The sequence below is a fragment of the Myotis davidii genome, unplaced genomic scaffold (genome assembly GCF_000327345.1).
Source record: "Myotis davidii unplaced genomic scaffold, ASM32734v1 scaffold1193, whole genome shotgun sequence".
Classification (NCBI taxonomy): domain Eukaryota; kingdom Metazoa; phylum Chordata; class Mammalia; order Chiroptera; family Vespertilionidae; genus Myotis; species Myotis davidii.
In genome coordinates, this window is record NW_006284331.1 from 67,862 (window position 1) to 74,714 (window position 6,853).

The window sequence follows — 6,853 nt, forward strand, 5'->3', positions numbered from 1 at the left end:
AAATATAAGTAATTACAAATTTAAAAGTGCCAGTCACTCAAATAATGGAATTGTGAGTTCTTTGAGGACAAAAACTTCCATTCCGCTTCTGTGTGTCTTTGAAGTTTGCTATATATATACAGGATGTTCCCCCAAAATGTATACACACTTTGAATACCTACTAATTCCAATGGTTTTAAGCATAAGAAAGAAACAACAATGGAGCTGTCATCTGTTAAAGCATGGGCACAAACAGGCAGTTGGACATTCCCTGAGGGGTCTCAGATTGGAGAGGGTGAAGGCCAGACTGAGGGGCCCCTCCCCCGCCCTCCTGTGCACGAATTTCGTGCACCGGGATACTAGTATTATATAACATTTGTTATATGAGCTTACAACACTAGGGCTGATTAAGGCTGTTTGAAACAATGTGGTAGTTGAATTAATTCACATTATTTAAAATGCTAACTTTTTGTTGGTCAACTAATATATTTTCAGGTGACAGTCCCTCTAAAATAGTGCATTGTGTTTTGAACTTCAGGTCTTATGTTTTCAAAATCTTATGCCAGCCAGTATTTGTTATTTAACATTCATAAAATTGAGTGCCAATTGTTGCCAACCACTTTGGTTGACATTAAGGCTATAGTAGTGAATGTGGCTCAGTTACTGCTCTCAGGAGTTAATAGTTTGGTCTAGTGAATGCCAACAGTAACTTATGTATGGTTGCCAGCATCCACAATTCCAAAGGATCTATTCACATTATATTCTAAGTGAAAGATGCCACCCCAGGTTGTCATAATGAGAAGGCTCTGTGCTACCCATCTGTGTATTAGGCTAACTTTTCACTTTTCCAGCATAATTGGGAAATGAGATTTTTCTCAAGGGAAAAAAATGTTTCCTCATAATGTTGTTTGGAGTATTAAATGGGATAGCATATTGGCACAATACATTTTAGTTTTAAAAGAAAGTGGTCCAATTCTCTTTGTCAAAAGTGTGGACTCTAGAGCCAGAGGATCTGAATTCAAATTATGACTCCACAACTTTCTGGAGCAAGGTATGTCTTCCTCTGTGAAATGCTGACTCTTAGGATTCTGAGAGGGTTAATTGAATTATGTAATTCCTATAATCATACATTCTCAGTACATTTTAGTTATTAGCTTATCAATTGAAGCTGAGGTATTAAGCCTCAGCATCCATTTTACTGAATGGTATTTGATGGACAAATTCTCTAACCATTTTATATACTTTTATCTGCCTTTCTTAATAAAATAAAGTACATGCAATTTAAACTTTTCCTCATATTTAAACATAATTATTACAAATATTGCTATTATACTGCCATAAAATTATCTCACACTTATTGTTTGCTCACTGAGCACCAAGTACTCCTGGAAGCATGTTACCTATAGAACCTCATTTGATTCTCAGAACAAAGTTTGCTGCTAGGAGATTTAGAGTTTTTATTTTGTTGTTATTGGCATCCTTGCATAATCTCAGTTATAATTCAGAATCTTGAGGCTTCTAAATAACTGAATACAAGATAAGTAAAATGAATATGTTTAGTACTTTGCAATGAACAATGTTAAGGTCACAGTAACATTCTAGGTCAATGTTTCTCATTTTTATTTTTCCTTAATAGATATATCTTAATAGAAAGGGAAGCTATGATTCTGACCTATAAAGTTACCTCCACCCTTACCCCAACTATGGCTATCCGATTTATCCCTTGTGGAAAGTATCACTCTTGGTGTTGGCAAAAATTATAATTGACCAGTGTAATACTTCATTAAAAAAATCCCTACTCACCACAATTTATTTACTATCAATATAAAATTCCACAATTATGGAAGAGATTATTTAAGAGTTAAGCTTTTGTATTAAAAGAGGACTCTATTTTTTTTTTTAATGTTGACTTACACCCAAACAGAGTTAGTCTTTCCCATCTCAATCCAAAGTGACAGAGGCAAACTCAGCTAACAGTTTCTCATTTGGCAGTAGTCAGACCATAAAAATTTAGTTAATTAAAAAACCAATTAACCTATAGCACAATAAGTTAATAGAAATAAAATCTGTATTCTTTTATTTCTTAATCCTTACCTGAGGATATATTGATTTTAGAGAGAGTGAAAGGGATAGAGAAACATCAATATAAGAGAGAAACATTAATCAGTTGCCTTCCCCTATGTGCCCCAATGGGGACCTGAACCCACAACCTTTTATTGTACCTGACAACCATGCCCCACCCAACTGAACCACACTGGTGAGGTCAAAATCTGTATTCTTTTGTTAGGGATGTCATGACAAAATTCCACAGAATAGGTGGCATAAAAAAACAGAAATTTGTTTTCACACATTTCTGGAGGCAAGAAATCCAAGATCAAGATGATAATAGGTTTAATTTCTTTTGCAACTTCTCTTTTTGGTTTGCAGATACCCACCATTTCACTCTGGTTCTCACATGGTCTTTTCTCTGTGTATATGTCCTGGTATCTCTTCGTATGTCCAGATTTTCTCTTCTTATAAGGACACCAGTCAGATTGAAGTAAGGCCTATCCTAACAGCTTGATTTAACTTAAACATATCTTGAAACACCCTCTCTTCAAATACAGTCACATTCTGAGGTGTTGGGGTGAAGGCTTTAACATATGAATTGGTAGGGGGGGGACACAGTTCAGTCCATAACACAATCTATTTAGAGATCACTTTTCTTTCATATAAATTTTCATGTTGTAGTAACACATCATGGTTTTCTGATCAAGAACCTTATTATTTTAACAAGCACAGAGGACATCTTATTTAAGTATAAAGTCTAGCAAAAACTTAGTTTTAGTGATGAGAGCTATTTCAGATTAGATCACAAATAGACATATATGTTATTAATGCCTCTGTTTACTTAACTTTTTTATATTCTTCCCAATGCCTATTTATATAATTCTAGCCACTGTGGAAGAAAATGCCATTCTAGGTCAAAAATTTAGGAATTGTGCCAGTCAATGGTAGCAAACATAGATTTTACTCAATACTAGCAAAATAGCTGATGATTGATTATTTCCAGAGACTCCTGTATAAAATAGTATTGCTAAAAGAATGAGAAAATAAATTTTTGTATAAAGGAAACTACATTCATGAAAGGTTGTTTAATTTGTTATTTTTATCTTCTGACTTTTCTACTGGAATTGACCTGGATTTAAAAAGAAAATCATTTTTTTTCTCCTACATCTTTGAATAGATTTTGTTAAGACTATTCATGGTGTATATTGGTTATTGGTATTTGTTTGGTACAGTATTCATTGCTGCGTATTATAGTGCTTATCATAATAGTACTACCCAGGCAGATAGCTCTCAAAATCAAATTTTCCCTGAGCGAGGGTATCAGCAACCTTCAGTTTACCAAGTTGGTCAAGAATGCCATGTTTTCCCAAAATATCGTTCCCAAGATCATGAAATTCGGGGCTCTCCAGATATTGGGATTTTATAGAGCAGTGATATATTTTTTTAATATATTTTATTGATTTTTTTACAGAGAGGAAGGGATAGAGAGTTAGAAACATCGATGACAGAGAAACATCGACCAGCTGCCTCCTGCATAGCCCCCACTGGGGATGTGCCTGCAACCAAGGTACATGCCTTTGACCAGAATCGAACCTGGGACCCTTCAGTCCACAGGCCGACACTCTATCCACTAAGCCAAACTGGTTTGGCGTTTTTTTTAATTGGGACATTTTATTTGACTAATAATAATAAACTTACCATTTAGAATCAATACCGTTTTATGAGAAAGAACATTTTAATGCCAAAAAGATTGCTTAATGCAAACCTCAAAGCATTGCTATTGCTCTCATTTCCCTACTGAAAATTTTATCGTCCACAGTCCAAAATGTGGGAACCACTGATCTGGAAAACAGAACAGAGGGTAAGAAAGGCAGTAAATGTCAAGAGAACTAATTAAGGACCTGTGCATAGAATAGTGCATCCCCTTTCAACATGCAAGTGATGTTCTAATTAAAACATCAAAGAGATTGTTGCTGTGTAACATTTGAAAAAAAATGGCATTAGGCTTACTCAATATATAGTAATAGATACATGAAAAAGAGCCTTTTTTAAAAAAATTGTGATATTATCCGCTGTAGTTCTGGTTTCCTGACAAGATTCTCCAGGATATTTAACAAATCTTATAATGCAAACATTTCTCTCAGTATAGAAAGTAGACTTTCAAGGTTTTTTTGAGTTAAACAGAAAGTTTAGATCCTAAAGATTGATTAGTGCTGATAAATGTCTATATTAATGCTTGTAGAGATAAATTATTTTTAGTGACAATATAATGTAAAGGATCAAGAAATAACTACCATATTCCTTTACTACACTATAGTTATTTTTAAAAAAAGGAAGGATAGGAAAAGAAAGAAAAGGAAAATAGAAGATATAACTTTTCAACTAGAAGCAACATAATAGTGATTGATTATGGTAAAAAAAAAATTCATAGTCAATCATAGACCCAAAATTAGAAACTTGCATTGTAAGTCTTATGCATTTGGGAGAGATATTGGTTACTGACCCAAATTCACACTGACCTAATTTCTCACCAGTATTTGTATGTTTCTAATAGCGATAAGTATTCCTGACATTTTATACTCTGTGATTAATCTGAAAGAGCAAAACATAATAATATTTTTAAAAGTATAAATACTCATCAAGAATATTATAATTACTTGTTTAAAACAGTTTATTGGGATCTTAATGGCTCTATATTTTGAATTGATTTTATGTATAGAATTAGCAGTGCTTCAAGATATTTCTTTTAGGTAGAATTACTTCAGAATAACATGTAGAACTAAGTAATTCCTATTAACTTGTTTTAATCCCTTCTAAAGTATATCATCATTATAATTAACTTTGTTTTTTGTATGTGTGTGTTTTTTAATACAACTTCTATTACTATCAGCATGGAGTACTAAATACCTTGAAAGTACCTTCCCATAAAAAAAAAAACACAAAAAAACTAAGTAATGTGGATAAAATATAAATTATATTTTTATAAACAAATTGCTGAGTTGGCTAGAAAATTAGAAAGTAGACAAAAGCTAAATAATAGAGAAAATCCTGGAAAGTGGTAAGAATTGAAATTAGATCTTACCCTAAGGGCATCTACTAAACTGTAGGAATCCTGAGCTTCTGTGTCAGTGACTGGAAATGCCCAGCCAGTCAGGGCATAATGCTTAGATATTCTCTGGAGTAGATACACTCCAATATGGACCTCAAAGATAAAATTTTCAAGTAGGGGAGGGTGGGAGTAAGGGGAAGAGATCAACGAAGGGACTTGTATGCATGCATATAAGCCAAACCAATGGACACGGACAACAGGGGGATGAGAGCATGAGTGTGTGGGGGAGGGGGGGAGCTTGGGGTTAATGGGGGGATGAGGACACATTTGTGATACCTTAACCAATAAAGAAATTAAAGATTAAAAAAAATTTTTTTCAAGGAAAATGAGCTCATTGAGTTAAATCACAAAACACACAAAGGAACCAGAAACCATCAGAAGCCTGGCACTGTAAATCAAGGGTCAGCAGAAACAAGATCCAGAAGAATCATACTACAAACTCTTCAGATATTGGAGTTTTCTTCAATGTCTGTGTTTCAAGAAGTAAGGAATTAAAATGTGAGAAAAGAACAGGAATCTGTAAATATAACCAGGTGGATTTATAATATCATACCTGATGCCAGTCAAGAGACTTGTTTGCTGCAAGACATACAGGTTAGTGTGGCAGCACACAGGGCAGAACAGAGAAGGGAGGATTCGGAGGGCAAAAAGAGACTTCTCAGCATAAGAGGTTAAGAGGTGTTGAGGATAGGATGCAAAGGCTTAAGTTACATGTAAATGTACTTTTAAAAAGAAAACAAACTAACAAGGACGAACAAATATTCAAAGATGAAATGTATTATTTTTTAGAATTGCTGAAAGACAATACACCTCAGATAAAAAGGCAAACCCAATATAAAAAGAAATTCACAAATAGATAGTATCATCGTGAAACTGAAAAGCACCAGAGATGACAAAAAAGATCATAAAGTCAACTAGACAGAAAAGTAAGATTATCTACCAAAGGAGAGCAGTTTAAGTGATAACTGATTTCTCAACAGCAACAAGGGAGTTGCAAGTTGGAAATAACACCTTCAATGAGCTATGAGGAGGGGAGGTATCTGTCCACATTTGATTCTCATCTTTCAAAGCTATTTCTCAAGAAGGGTTGCAAAATGTAGACATTTTCAGATGAACAACTGAGAGGTTTTTTTGGTTTGGTTTGGTTTTTGTTAATCCTCACCCAAGGATATTTGTCCATTGATCTTTTAGAGCAGCGGTTCTCAACCTGTGGGTCGCAATGCCTTTGGGGGTCAAACGACCCTTTCACAAGGGTCGCCTAAGACCATCGGAAAACACATATATAATTACATATTGTTTTTGTCATTAATCACTATGCTTTAATTATGTTCAATTTGTAACAATGAAAATACATCCTGCATATCAGATATTTACATTATGATTCATAACAGTAACAAAATTACAGTTATGAAGCAGCAACGAAAATAATTTTATGGTTGGGGGTCACCACAACATGAGGAACTGTATTAAAGGGTCGCAGCATTAGGAAGGTTGAGAACCACTGCTTTAGAGAGCGTGGGAGAGGGAAAGACAGATAGAAACATCTATGTGAGAGAAACACATTGACTGGTTTCCTCCTGCATGTGTCCTGTCCAGGTTCTGGGCCAGAGAGGAGCCTGCAACCAAAGTACGTGCTCTTGGCCGGAATCAAACCCAGGACCCTTTGGTCCATTAGCCAAAACTATCTACTGAGAGATTTAAAATCTCCTAAATATT